The sequence below is a fragment of the Polypterus senegalus genome, chromosome 2 (assembly GCF_016835505.1).
Source record: "Polypterus senegalus isolate Bchr_013 chromosome 2, ASM1683550v1, whole genome shotgun sequence".
NCBI lineage: Eukaryota > Metazoa > Chordata > Cladistia > Polypteriformes > Polypteridae > Polypterus > Polypterus senegalus.
The window spans coordinates 217,562,735-217,578,102 of record NC_053155.1 but is presented as its reverse complement, the minus strand read 5'-3'; positions in this window follow the sequence as shown (position 1 = coordinate 217,578,102).

Genomic DNA, 15,368 nt, shown 5'->3' with positions numbered 1-15,368 from the left:
CCCCCCACCAATTTAGAACGTGCACGAACTTCAGCTTGATTGAGTATCTGGGAGTGAAGTGGAGTTTTAGAGTGGAAATAATAGATCGTTGTTTGGAACACACGCATTTCATGTCTGTTCCGTTTCTACAGTAATCTGTGTCAACACATTGTTAAAACAGAAAAGTTTTTTATATTCTAGTAGTAGATGACAAAATGTAGGCATAAACTATATAGTGTATGAAGCCTGAAGTCCAAATAGCAAAGAAACATTTTCACAAGAATAACACAATTGCACTTTATTCAAAAATATAACTGCAGAAACAAAAAGCCGCCTTAACATGCGACATTGACAGCAGTTTATTGTAACTGCCTCTGTGGTTCAATAGACTCAGCCCCCGCTTGGGAAACAAGAGGTCACGAGTTCGATCCTGTGCCCCTCTGTTTTGAGAAGTAAACTGCTCTTAGTCTTACTGTTTTAGAATAAAAGCATACATTTGATTTCACTCTGTAACAGCCGGTGCAATTTATGATCCTTGTAAAGGTTAGCTTTTTTTTTTTAATTCACTTTTCATTCTCTCAGTCGCGTTCAGAATCAATCCATACAACCCCATCTGACACGGCTGTTCTCACTAAAGACGCGCTATAGCTCTGCAGTGTACCACGATGCATACTAGCTGTTTCTTTTGTACTCCAGGACATGCAGAGGAAAGAATGGTAAAGACCAGTAACTTCGGCGCTATATGCAATCATCAGACACTCCCCATCTGCCCATGTCGTTCAAACACAGGAACATATATTGGTGTAAAAGTATAACAAAAGTGCACTTTTATTCAAGTGCACTTTTTCCATCGCCTTTTCCTGTAAGAAGCAATGTACACACAAAGAAAGAGAAAATACATGTGAAAATATAATCGCACTAATGCAATATTATTTGAAAACGAACAGCGTCAGATCGGGTGTGAATTTATGCAGGAACTGGGAATTCTCTGATGCGGGACCTTCCCCCAGGGAAGAAAGTACAGTGTCAGGTGCTCATTCAGTGTAATAGAAACCATAGCACAGAGAGTTGTGTGCACGGCAAGTACACGTGTCGTAAATTTAGGAAGGACGGTCCTTGGGTGTGTGGGAACTGTATTTGAATGTGATGCTTTTATATAGCACGGAATGGAAATCAGCACTTCTTAGCATTGCACCATGCAAGCTGTCGTATCAATCGCCTACTGTAACTTGCTTTCTTTTTTCTTCGGTTATACAGGTAGTTTTGAATAAAAATGCACTTGTTTTGTTTGCGAAATTAAGTGTCTGCGTGCACTTTACGTGGCATCTGATAAAAAAGCGCTATATACATGTAATGAATTATTATTATTATTATTACACATGTATTTTTTGAGCATGCTCAAACACAGGAACATAAGTTGGTGTAAAAGTATAACAAAACAACGGGTAGATGGGGAGTGTCTGATGATTGCATATAGCGCCGAACTTACTGCTCTTTACTATTCTCTCCTCTGCATGCCCTGGAGTACAAAAGAAACAGAATACTGATGTGCTATAGCTCTGCGTTGTACCACGATGCATACTAACGCCTCCTAACCCGGTTCTGACACACAGACGCTGGCGAAGCTGCCTTCTTCGTATCTCACCGTCACTTGATTTTCTTTTTATTCAGTTTTATTGAGTGTTCCTGCCAGTCCCGCATGTTGCTGTATGCTGGATATTTTCACATGTATTGTCTCTTTCTTTCAGGTGTGTAATAGAAACCACAGCATAGAGAGAAGTGTGTACATTGCTTCTTACAGGAAAAGGCGATGGAAAAAGTGCACTTGAATAAAAGTGCACTTTTGTTATACTTTTACACCAATATATGTTCCTGTGTTTGAATGACACGGGCAGATGGGGAGTGTCTGATGATTGCATATAGCGCTGAAGTTACTGGTCTTTACCATTCTTTCCTCTGCATGTCCTGGAGTACAAAAGAAACAGCTAGTATGCATCGTGGTACACTGCAGAGCTATAGCGCGTCTTTAGTGAGAACAGCCGTGTCAGATGGGGTTGTATGGATTGATTCTGAACGCGACTGAGAGAATGAAAAGTGAATTAAAAAAAAAAAAAGCTAACCTTTACAAGGATCATAAATTGCACCGGCTGTTACAGAGTGAAATCAAATGTATGCTTTTATTCTTAAACAGTAAGACTAAGAGCAGTTTACTTCTCAAAACAGAGGGGCACAGGATCGAACTCGTGACCTCTTGTTTCCCAAGCGGGGGCTGAGTCTATTGAACCACAGAGGCAGTTACAATAAACTGCTGTCAATGTCGCATGTTAAGGCGGCTTTTTGTTTCTGCAGTTATATTTTTGAATAAAGTGCAATTGTGTTATTCTTGTGAAAATGTTTCTTTGCTATTTGGACTTCAGGCTTCATACATTATATAGTTTATGCCTACATTTTGTCATCTACTACTAGAATATAAAAAACTTTTCTGTTTTAACAATGTGTTGACACAGATTACTGTAGAAACGGAACAGACATGAAATGCGTGTGTTCCAAATAACGCTCTATTATTTCCACTCTAAAACTCCACTTCACTCCCAGATACTCAATCAAGGCATGAGCTGAGAGAAGTTCGTGCACATTCTAAGTCGGTGGGGGGATGAAATAGCCGGCTGCTTGCAGCCTGATTTTTTTTAGCACATCTAGATGACAAAAGACGCTGGTGGAGAGCTGTGAACGATTTTAAGAAACGATTTAAGGTGGGACGGATTTATGTAGTTATGGAGTTTTTTCGTAGGCTCTGATAATTTTAGTGTTAAATGCTTCATTTACTTATTTATTTATTTTGCTTTTTCTCTGGTGTTTGCTTTCATAATTGTATTTGAATAATTGTTCTGACAATTATTGTTGAACAGAGCAGACACCAGAACAAATAACTCTGAATAAAGCAGGCATTTCATTGTTACCTTCTTGTGTGCTTATTAGTAAATAACTGTCTAAATAACCAGGGCAGTGAAAGTACGAAAAATATTTAAAAGGAAAAAGAATGAAATCATACCCATCTATCACAAAGAAATTCCTGCTTCATTCAGTATAAACATCGAGCGACTAGTTTGTAATTTCCATATGGTTGTAAAGACATAGAACTAGGAAATAGCAGCTTGCTTAATTAAGATAGGAGTTCAGTTAAGAGAGGAAGTGAGTCAGGACAAAAATCAGCAGCTGCAGTGAGTACCAATGTGCTAAATTATGACTAGGTCAAATTAATATAGTGTGTTTTAGCAGTTTTTTTAAATGTTTGAAAGACCTAGTTTGACAAATCACTATAGATATTTACTTAGGGCTAATAGGAATCGATTCAGTTAATGTTTGTTGACGATAAATTATCTTTGAAGCAGACTTGGCATTTGATTAATTAAATTACAAACCTCCATTATAAAGGGTGTACACTTCAATGCAACCAAGGTAATAAAATGTTTGTTTTCATTGTTATTTTCTAAACCTGATCCCCCTTTTATTTGCTTAAATATTATTAATTTAAAAACCCTATTAATGGTAAAAAGATATAAATATAATTTATCTTGTTACATCATTTAAAGCTAACATTTCAGTAAGAATTTGTAGACTTTTTTGATGTCCTCTGTATTTTTAAACAAATGATAGCAAACAGATAAGATGGATATGGACTTTACGGCAATCTTTGATAAAACAGGCATATGCAGCAAATTAATTATATTTAATTAAAAACAACCTTAGCAGTCTGAATTTTTAATTAGAATGCACATTTTATCTACAAAAACAGAGATATTTGTTCTGCCCTGTGAGAGTTTTTTTTACTATTATAACTTTTTTTTTGCACATGCAAAATTATTTTCCCACAGAAAAGCTCGCTGATTAGCACACCAGCAGTTCCAGAACAGGAAACAGCAGAAGATTGCCTGAACTAAGCTTCACAGCAGACAAGAAAAGAAAAAAAAATGTATTTATTTCAAGAAAAAAACAATATATTGTAGCTGATTGAGCTAAGCATTCAGTGTTGTTTGAATTACAAAGGATTTTAAATTTATTTTCTCTATCTACATCCTATATCCTAACTTAGAAATCCATAGCCTATAATATTTTTTGTTTCAGAGTTGACAAGGTTGACTGTCTTCCCCAAAAAACAACAATTTAAGAATAATAATCCAGAATCCAGCAGTCTAGGGCCATGGTCAGTGTCCTGTGTAAGTTAGGATGGGTCAGTGATGACTCTCAGGCACTAAAAATCCAAGCCTGGCAATGAAAAATTTAGCCAGCATTATTTAGCAGCAAAGCCAGCACACCTTCCGCTTGGGCGTCAGAAGCGTCTGCATCTCTGAGGGGTACTCAGCTCACTTATACAGGTGAACACTGGTATTCAGGTAAAGAAGTCAGGAGATTAATAATACAATCAACATAAAGTCCCATCAGAAGAAGAAAACTGAGAAGATAGCATACAAGAAAAGATGTTTAGTAAAGAAACACGATCATAGGACAATAGCCAGTGGGACAAACTAACACATAAAGATGAAATAAAAACAAAAATTAACAAGATGAGCAGATGGTGCCCATATCACACAAGGAATGCCTCAAAGCGCTTTAGCCATGAATATTTGTGAAACTAAACAGAAACTACTTTATCTTTTCGAGTGAAATGGTACATTTGAAAATTTGAATTACTAAGTATAATTGGGTCCAGGGGCCTCATGTGGAAGCTATTTTTCTCCATATACTGTAATGGAGTTGAGCTGGATGGCCGTGGGGGGTGGAGTTTCATGTGACATCATCACACCTCCGACGTAATCATGTGAACTGACTATCAACGCAGTACGTAGAAAACCAGGAAGAGCTCAAAAAAGCGCTGAAGAAAACATGCATTATATAATTGAGAAGGCAGCGAAACAATAAGAAGCGAGCGACTGACATATACAACCATATTCATGAGTGCTGCTACTTTGGAAACAAAGCAAGGTGTAAACCTAAAGTTTAAATTAAGTTCATAGACAGGCTGCCGCTGTCGTTTGTCATGCCCACGGGTAATGCGGGATACAAGTTTAATGAGAGGACGCAGGATATAAATGAGAGTTTTGATCACTTTGTAACTAAGTTAAAATTGCACGTGAAGGGCTGTGCTTATGCAAATTCCGAGAGATTGTGTTTGTGGGGGATTGACAGTTAAGGCGGGTGGAGGAGTCACGTCATCATCTCCCCTCCCATTCACCTCATTTCGCTCTTAGCTGAGCTCCGCGACTTTGTGACGCTGCCACCAAATACTCACAGAAAAATCCACAAGTTAATACACACGCTGTCTCTACATTTTCTCCACACTGAATCCTCCAGGCACTACTTACAAAATGTTACATTGACAATCGTGTTACGTTATTTTAAAAATCTTTCCTTAGCACAAGCACAGCTGAGAAGCTTTGATGCATATGCTCCATAATGCGTTAAAAAATCACGTATTTAATCACACTTTGCAATACAAGCAAAGGGGAACTTCTGTCAATGCATGATTTCATGGTACACGATTACATTGATCAGCGCTTCCCGATTTATTTTACCCTCGCACACCCTTGGTTTGAGAAGAAGTATTTAAAAATATGAAGTTAACACAGAAAAACAGATCACCAATTGAAGCTTTATGAATAATCGATTCGCCATCAATAATTGTTTTGGTAAAGCCATACTCAGTGTATTCATTAGATGAACGGTAAAAAAGTAAGGGCGAGGGGAGGGTGACTTATTGAGGCACGCAGACTAAACCACAATAGCACACGTGCTCGATGTAGTGCGCGTCAACTCGATCTGAATTGCACGATCACATTCGAAAAAATATATCTTTTCAAGTTCTATTTAGTCCATATGTGTCAAACTCAAGGCCCTCGGGCCACATCTCGCCCGGCGTGTAATTATATCCGCCCGAGATCATTTTATATATTATTGTTATTAATGGCCCGGGGATATGAAGCGCTGGTAACACAATAAACTACAGATCCCATAATGCAGCGCTTCAGCTGCCTTGCCGAACACTTACCGCGTTAATTAAGTCTAGCTTATGATGCTGCAAGTTATTGCGAAGCTAGCCCACACAATGCCAAAGAGAAAAGTTGATTCTGAAAATAGAGCCTTTAAAAACTGATGGGAGGCTGAGTATATGTTTACTGACATTGCCAGTAAACCCATGTGTCTCATTTGTGGAGCTAATGTGGCTGTAATTACAGAATTTAATCTAAGACGGCACTATGAGACAAAACATCAGGATAACCTGAAAGACCTGAATGCAATGCAGAAGATACAGAAAGCAGAAGAGTTAAAGAAGAATCTGACACTTCAGCAGACGTTTTTACCCGTGCAAAATCACAAAGTGATTTCAAGTGAAGCTACTTTTATGGGAGACACAAATGCACCAGTGCAACTTGCCCCACTTTCCCTGTTGCCAAGTAATGTTGAACCAAGTCGGCACTACGGTGTTCCCAAATACGCACTTTGCTGATAAACTGAGCACACTGCGCACTGAGTTGACACGCCGCTTTGGTGACTTTGAAGAACAAAAAAAGAATTTTGAGTTTTTTCGCAACCCATTTGCTGTCGATGTGGAAACTGCACCTGTGCAGATTCAGATGGAGGTGATTGAGCTGCAGTGTAATGGCACACCTAAGGCAAAGTACGATACTGCACGGCCCGCACAGTTTATTCACTCCATTCTTGCAGAAATGCTCCAGCTCTGTCTTCATGCGGCTCGAACCTTGTGCATGTTTGGTAGCACATATCTGTGTGAGAAGCTCTTCTAAGTCATGAAGACTAACAAAACAGCACACAGGAGTCGCCTCACTGATGAGCACCTGCAGTCCATCCTGAGAATCTCCACAACACAGAACCTCACACCAAACATAAACGAACTTGTTGCCAAAAAAAGATGCCAGGCGCCCAGCTCTGATAAAATGACATAAGAGCAAAGACAACTGAATGATTTGATTTGTTATTGCTGAAAAGAAAAATTTTATTTATATTTCCAGGTTTTGTTATGCACCATGTTCATATTTGAATTTGTATAATTTTGACAGGATATATTTTTATGGAGAGCAAAATCTTTTGGGATATTTAAAATTTAAGTTTATTTTTTATATAAAATTACATAAGAGTAAAGAAATTTGAATGTTTGTTCTTTTAACGTTTACTTTATTTCTAACTTGTATAATTTAGACAGGATATATTTTTATGGAGAGCAAAATATAAGTTATTTAAGGTTTGAGTTGATTTATTCCGGAATAATATTCCTGTCTGTTTTTATTCATATTTATGTTCAAAAAAGTTAAGTTTTAAAAGTTTTAAAAGTTTAGTTTTAATGTGTTCAATAAATGTTTATCCTGTTCAGCCCGCAACCTAGAGTGTGTTTTGGATTTTGGCCCCCTGTGCAATTGAGTTTGACACCCCTGATTTAGTCGACACAAATATCTTTGGTTGGAATGTAAGGCGAATTTACTCTTTACATTTGTATGGTGAAGAAAAATTTATGCAATGATGTCTACATTTAACTTCCATTCCTACCAAAGATATTTCTGTCGACTAAATAAAAATTCCTTCTATTTAAAATTTAAATAGAACTTGAACAGATATGATAGTTCATAATATCCACGCAGGAGTCATCCGTGTTAACAAACAGCATATTGCACTGATACGAAATAGCCTGCCCATTTAATTATTTAGGAATGGATAAATAAATTAAGATTTTGTACAAATAATGTTTTTCATTTTTCTTCCTTGATGGATTCTGGCACCCCCAGCAACAGTTGCTTGCACCCCAAACAGTATATATATATACAGTGGTGTGAAAAACTATTTGCCCCCTTCCTGATTTCTTATTCTTTTTCATGTTTGTCACACAAAATGTTTCTGATCATCAAACACATTTAACCATTAGTCAAATATAACACAAGTAAACACAAAATGCAGTTTTTAAATGATGGTTTTTATTATTTAGGGAGAAAAAAAAATCCAAACCTATATGGCCCTGTGTGAAAAAGTAATTGCCCCCTGAACCTAATAACTGGTTGGGCCAGCCTTAGCAGCAATAACTGCAATCAAGCGTTTGCAATAACTTGCAATGAGTCTTTTACAGCGCTCTGGAGGAATTTTGGCCCACTCATCTTTGCAGAATTGTTGTAATTCAGCTTTATTTGAGGGTTTTCTAGCATGAACCGCCTTTTTAAGGTCATGTCATAGCATCTCAATTGGATTCAGGTCAGGACTTTGACTAGGCCACTCCAAAGTCTTCATTTTGTTTTTCTTCAGCCATTCAGAGGTGGATTTGCTGGTGTGTTTTGGGTCATTGTCCTGTTGCAGCACCCAAGATCGCTTCAGCTTGAGTTGACGAATAGATGGCCGGACATTCTCCTTCAGGATTTTTTGGTAGACATTAGAATTCATGGTTTCATCTATCACAGCAAGCCTTCCAGGTCCTGAAGCAGCAAAACAACCCCAGACCATCACACCATATTTTACTGTTGGTATGATGTTCTTTTCCTGAAATGCTGTGTTCCTTTTATGCCAGATGTAACGGGACATTTGCCTTCCAAAAAGTTCAACTTTTGTCTCATCAGTCCACAAGGTATTTTCCCAAAAGTCTTGGCAATCATTGAGATGTTTCATAGCAAAATTGGGACGAGCCCTAATGTTCTTTTTGCTTAACAGTGGTTTGCGTCTTGGAAATCTGCCATGCAGGCCATTTTTGCCCAGTCTCTTTCTTATGGTGGAGTCATGAACACTGACCTTAATTGAAACAAGTGAGGCCTGCAGTTCTGTAGATGTTGTCCTGGGGTCTTTTGTGACTTCTCGGATGAGTCGTCTCTGCGCTCTTGTTGTAATTTTGGTCGGCCGGCCGGCCACTCCTGGGAAGGTTCACCACTGTTCCATGTTTTTGCCATTTGTGGATAATGGCTCTCACTGTGGTTCGCTGGAGTCCCAAAGCTTTAGAAATGGCTTTATAACCTTTACCAGACTGATAGATCTCAATTACTTCTGTTCTCATTTGTTCCAGAATTTCTTTGGATCTTGGCATGATGTCTAGCTTTTGAGGTGCTTTTGGTCTACTTCTCTGTGTCAGGCAGCTCCTATTTAAGTGATTTCTTGATTGAAACAGGTGTGGCAGTAATCAGGCCTGGGGGTGGCTACGGAAATTGAACTCAGGTGTGATACACCACAGTTAGGTTATTTTTTAACAAGGGGGCAATTACTTTTTCACACAGGGCCATGTAGGTTTGGATTTTTTTTCTCCCTAGATAATAAAAACCATCATTTAAAAACTGCATTTTGTGTTTACTTTTGTTATATTTGACTAATGGTTAAATGTGTTTGATGATCAGAAACATTTTGTGTGACAAACATGCAAAAGAATAAGAAATCAGGAAGGGGGCAAATAGTTTTTCACACCACTGTATATGTGTGTGTGTATGTATATATGTAGATATGTATGTATATGTATATATATGTTTATATATGTGTGTGTGTATGTATGTATATATATATATATATATATATATGTATTTGTGTGTATATATGTGTGTGTGTGTATGTTTGTATGTATGTATATGTATGTGTGTATATGTAGATACGTATATATCTATACTAATAAAAGGCAAAGCCCTCACTCACTCACTCACTCACTCACTCACTCACTCACTCACTCACTCACTCACTGACTGACTCACTGACTCATCACTAATTCTCCAGCTTGCCGTGTAGATAGAAGGCTGAAATTTGGCAGGTTCATTCCTTACAGCTTCCTTACAAAAGTTGGGCATTCATTTCGAAATTCTATGCATAATGGTCATAACTAGAAGCTGTTTTTCTCCATTTACTGTAATGGAGTTGAACTCGAAAGCCGTGGGGGACGGAGTTTCGTGTGACATCATCACGCCTCCCACGTAATCACGCAGTACGTAGAAAACCAGGAAGAGGTCCAAAAACCGCTGAAGAAAACATACATTATATAATTAAGAAGGCAGTGAAACAATTAGAAGCGAGCGAATGACATATAAAACCATATTCAGCGGCTCATGTGAACTGACGCAGTGCGCAGATAAAAAGCAACAGTTCCAAAGAGTGCTGAACAAAAACCGAATTACACTGCTACGCTCAAATAGACAAACCACACGCCGTGGCGCAATAGTAGAGGCTTGGCCTCTAGCGCCGGCGTCCGAGGTTTGATTCCCGAGAGGGGATGCACTGAGTATGTAAGCGCGCTTTCCGATTCATTTTAGCCTCGCATCCCCTTGGTTTGAGACTTATGAAAAAATATGCGGTTAATGCAGAAAGACAGATCACCAATTGAATCTTTATGAATAATGGATACTTTATTCGCGATCAATGATTGTTTTGGTAAAGCCATACTCAGTGTATTCATTAGATGATAGGTAAAAAAGTAAGAGCGAGGGGAGGGTAACTTATTGAGGCACACAGGCAAAACCACAATGTCATGCGGGCTTGATGTACTGTAGTGCGCGTCAACTCGATCTGAATTGCATCACATTTGAAAAAATATATCTTTTCAAGTTCTATTTAGTCCATACAGTATATATATGTCTATATTTGTATATGTGTATATGTATATATGTATGTATATGTATATATATATATATGATGTGTATATATATATGTTTATATATGTGTGTGTGTGTGTCTGTGTGTATATATATAAAAATATATATATATATACTGTATATATATGCCAGCAACACTCATGACAATGACAAAACAATTACATTGTCATTCATGTTACGTTATTATTAAAATGTTTCCTTTTCTTTTTACTTCTCCGCTGCCAAGCGCGGGTATTTTGCTATATATATATATAAATATATAGATAGATAGATAGATATAGATAGATATATATATAGAGATAGTTATGACAACAACACTCATATCAATGACAAAACAATTACATTAACAATTATCTTACGTTATTTTTAAAATGTTTCCTTTTCTTTTTCATAACTTCTTTAACACACTACTTCTCCACTGCGAAGCGCGGGTATTCTGCTAGTACTATATAAAAGCGCTCGGGATTCTCCTTCTGTCCCGTGAGTGGAAAGCGTAGCGGTATTCCGCTTATCACAGACTTACTACTTGCAGCTTGCGGTACGAAGCGACATGATGTGAGCAAAGTTCTGGTGCTCCCATCATTCCCTTGCATTTTGTGCGCGATGCACTGGAAAAATAGACAAAATTATGTCTCTGGAAATAATTAATGTTGATGGAGTACAAATGCCTCACCGCGTAGTAAATATCGGGGGGGTTCAAAAGGGCGATCTCAATATAATAAAAAAGTTTAAATTTAATCACAAAAATAACAGAAACTACGAGTATTAAAGTAATACCGCTCAAATGCAATATAACCAAATTAATGAGTTTGATCTACATATTGAATTGCCTTAAGAAGTGGTCAACTTAAAAGTCGGTCGCCTTAAAAGGCTTGTCAGCTTAGTATTAAAAATTGCTTGTGGTGTGCACAAGAGCCTTGGCAATGTTCTACTAATACTTCAAGATTACTTTGCCATTCATGAAAACTTTTAAAACTTGCAACAATTCGTCCCTGCTCCTCATGATTTACAGGCTAGGAGCACAGGAAGAGCTTGAAGAAAGATAGGAGAAATTCTTGAAGGCTCAAAGCTTGTTCGCCTTGCATCTGGTGTGAAGATCAAAGACCAGCCATAGAAGGTATGCCCCAGAAGGACACAGGAAATTCACAGCACATTTTCATTTCTATTTTGTTTTTCTATTTGGAGCACAGTCAAGTGAAGTGACTTGCTTATGTTCACATGATGTCAGTAGCAGGATTTGAACTTACAACCTCCAGATTTAAGTCCAATGCTATAATCACTACGCCACACTGCCTATTACATAAAGTCAAGTCAAGTCAAGTTGTGGAGCATATGCTGGTGCAGTGCGTTGCCGCACCCAGTACACGGCGAAACAACTCGGGATCCCGGTTTGCAACCCCCCAGGCAGACACACAGTCCAGTCCCACCCACCAAAAATGACCCTCCATTTGCCGCAGCCAGGTGTTACGTGGGCAACTTATTGGCCAGATACAGCCACTCCGGTCCCCAACAATGAGGATCTTATGAGCCAGATCACCCTCGGGGAAACGCATCACATGGCCGTAGTGCCGTAACTGACACTCCCTCACAATGCAGATAATATGCCTCATTTGGGACTCCATGAGCAACCGCTCATTCGACACAAAGTCAAACCAACAGTACCCAAGTATTTTCCGGAGAGACACAGTACCAAAGGAGTCCAGTCTTCGTCTCAGGCCACTGGATAGCGTCCATGTCTCGCAACCATATAGCAAGACAGGAAGTATCATGAATCTAAAGACTTGGACCTTCGTCCATTTGCATAGATATAGGGAGCGCCACACACCGCTTCCCAGCGACCTCATAACCCCCCATGCTCTCCCAATCCGTCTATTGACTTCATGGGAAGAGTCACCAGAGACATCAATGTCACTGTCAAGGTAAGTAAACCACTCAACAAGGTCAACACTCGCTCCGTAAACAGGCACACTGCTGATGGCTGTGCCCAAAAGGTCATTAAAGGCCTGGATCTTGGTTTTTATCCAAGACACTCGCAAGCCCAGACACTCAGACTCCTCACTCAGTCTCTCGAGCGCCCCGATCAGTGCCTCCATTGACTCCGCGAAGATCACAGCATCATCAGCAAAGTCAAGATCCGTGAATCTTTCTTCACCAACAGATGCCCCTCAGCTGCTGACCCCACAACCTTGCCCAACACCCAGTCCATACAAGCACTGAGTAGGAGCAACAACACACCCCTGACGAACCCCGGAATCAACTGGGAAAAACGCAGAGGTCCTGCCTCCACTCTGCACAGCAGTCACAGTCAGGATGTCCCTCATGGGGAACTCGAGCAACTAAATCGAACGCTTTGTGAAAATCGACAAAGGCTGCAAAGAAACACTGCCGATATTCGTGTTTGTGCTCCATGAGAACCCTCAGTGCCAGGATGCGGTCGATGGTAGACTTCTTAGGCATAAAACCAGACTGTTCCTTTCGCTGGTAGTTGAGCAAGTAAGCACGGATCTTACTGAGGACGATCCTAGCAAGGACCATACCCAGCACCGAGAGCAGTGTTATCCCCCGTAGTTGCTGCAATCCAGGTGATCACCCTTTCCTTTCCAGATAGGCATGACAAGTCCCATTTTCCAGTCAGTTGGGATGATGCCAGTCTCCCAAATGGAAGCAAAGATTGCTTGTAATGCCAGGAGGGCAGCCTTACCACCAGCCTGGAGAAGTTCACCCCAGATACCACAGATCCCTGCAGCCTTTCCCCCACCATCAGCTGGTTCACCACCTGTGCAATCTCAGTGTGATATCGTGGTTCACAGCTAATTGGAGGATCACCCTCAAGTACCGTGGACCCAGAGGTATCCAACGTCCTAGCTTGAGGATCAGCTTTGACAACTGCTCAAAGTAGCTAGCCCAGTGGGTCACAACTGCAATGTCATCCATAAGGACCGTTCCATCAGCTGCCCTGACTGCGACTGTCCGAGGAACAGATTCAGATGTGCATAATGCTTTGATCCTTCTGTAAGCAGGACGTGGGTCGCTAGACCACAGATGGTGTGTCACTTGCTCACAGATTCCTCTAACAAACACTTCTTTATCTGCCCTCGGAGCCCTCGCAGCCGTCCTTCTCAGTTCCTGTTACAGACCAGAGTTGCCATTGAGCCATGCGCTGAGACTCCTCAGGAGATTTAAGAGTCTCTGGGCATGATGGGTCAAGATACTCTGAAGGTAGAATAAAAAAGATACAGCCTCAAAAGGAGTACAGTGAATAGCACTGTAAAAATTAAGGCATAAGAGTGACAATGTTTTTTTCTTATAAAACTTAATGCACATTATTGTAAGCTACTAATTGCCTTTCTTTATCAATGTTAATATTACTTCCACCTAAAGTATCAGTTTGTGACACATATAGAGTATGTACAATTAATATTTTTTTTTGTAAACTTGTAGACTTTAAAGATGTAAGCATGAAAGCAAACTAATGATTTGTTTAAATGTCAAAACAGATTTTTTTTCTGAACATATTGTGCAATTTTTTTCCTCTAAGTGAGCATCTTTATTAACTTGGATTGCTGCTCATATGTTTACACCACATTATGCTTTAATTTTCATGCCTGACATGTCTAATTTCAGCTCTAGTTTGCTATTTTATATCTCACTCATTATTTTTTATGGATATAAGTTTAAGAGTTATATAGAGGTAAGCACAGGAAGGCCGAATAATATTACTCGGTAAAGAGTGGCAGGGAATTGTGCCTCTCTATTTTTCAAAAGCAATGCTTTCTGCCAGCATAGGAAGAATAAAATTTCACTTTTTGGTCTGTTGTACTAGGGTGTTGCACCATGTTAGCCCTTATGAATGTAGAGAAAAGCCAAACAAAATGACACCTTTTATTGGCTAACTAAAAAGATTAGTTAGCCAATAAAAGGTGTCATTTTGTTTGGCTCTTCTCTAATTTTTGGTCTGAAAGACATTATCAACCTATTGCTATGCAAAACAAAATAATAAATTACTAGCGACTGGGAGCCTGATCGAATTGGGCTACAAATTCAACATTTGTGAAATCCATACTTTCTCTGTAAAGAATTATTTGTTTTTTTAAGTCCTTGAAATGATTTTGTTATCATGGCACTGATTTGTGGTTAAAATAGATCTTTTCGACTTCTTTCAACCCATGCTGCATCTGCGGCTGCTCGAGTTTCTTCAGTTGCTTGTGCATGGCTGTCATGATGTCTGTCAGCGTTAGTAGCATTCTGTAGCGCATGTTCTTCATCTGTCCTTTTTGTCCGATTTGCACGATTTCTTCCAGCGTTAGTAGCATTTGTAGCCGTACGCTGCTCATTCATTTGTTGTGCTTGTTGTGTAAGTGTGGTCGCATTAGGAAGTCTAAGTTCTGCGTCACTCATGTGACTTCATTTCCTACACATCCTTCCCGCGGCGGCTGCTCTTGTGGCTGCTCCATGTATTGCTGTGAATACCATACATATGGATAGTATCAAATTATATATAAGGATAGTAGAATATAACAACATGCCCATTCCAAGTTGTTATGCTGTGTTCCAATAATATGATTTTTTTGCATTTTTCAGACTAACAGATATTGTATACTACCAACACTATAACCTAAACATTTTTTTCATAGAAAAATAAATGGCTGATAGAAGAAGATTTACTCCTATTGGATTAACTCTTATACAGAGGGAAGTACTGCAGTATATGGCACAGGCATCTCAAACTTGGGTCTTGGCACGCCAGTATGTTTTCTTTACAGCCATTAATGTAATTTG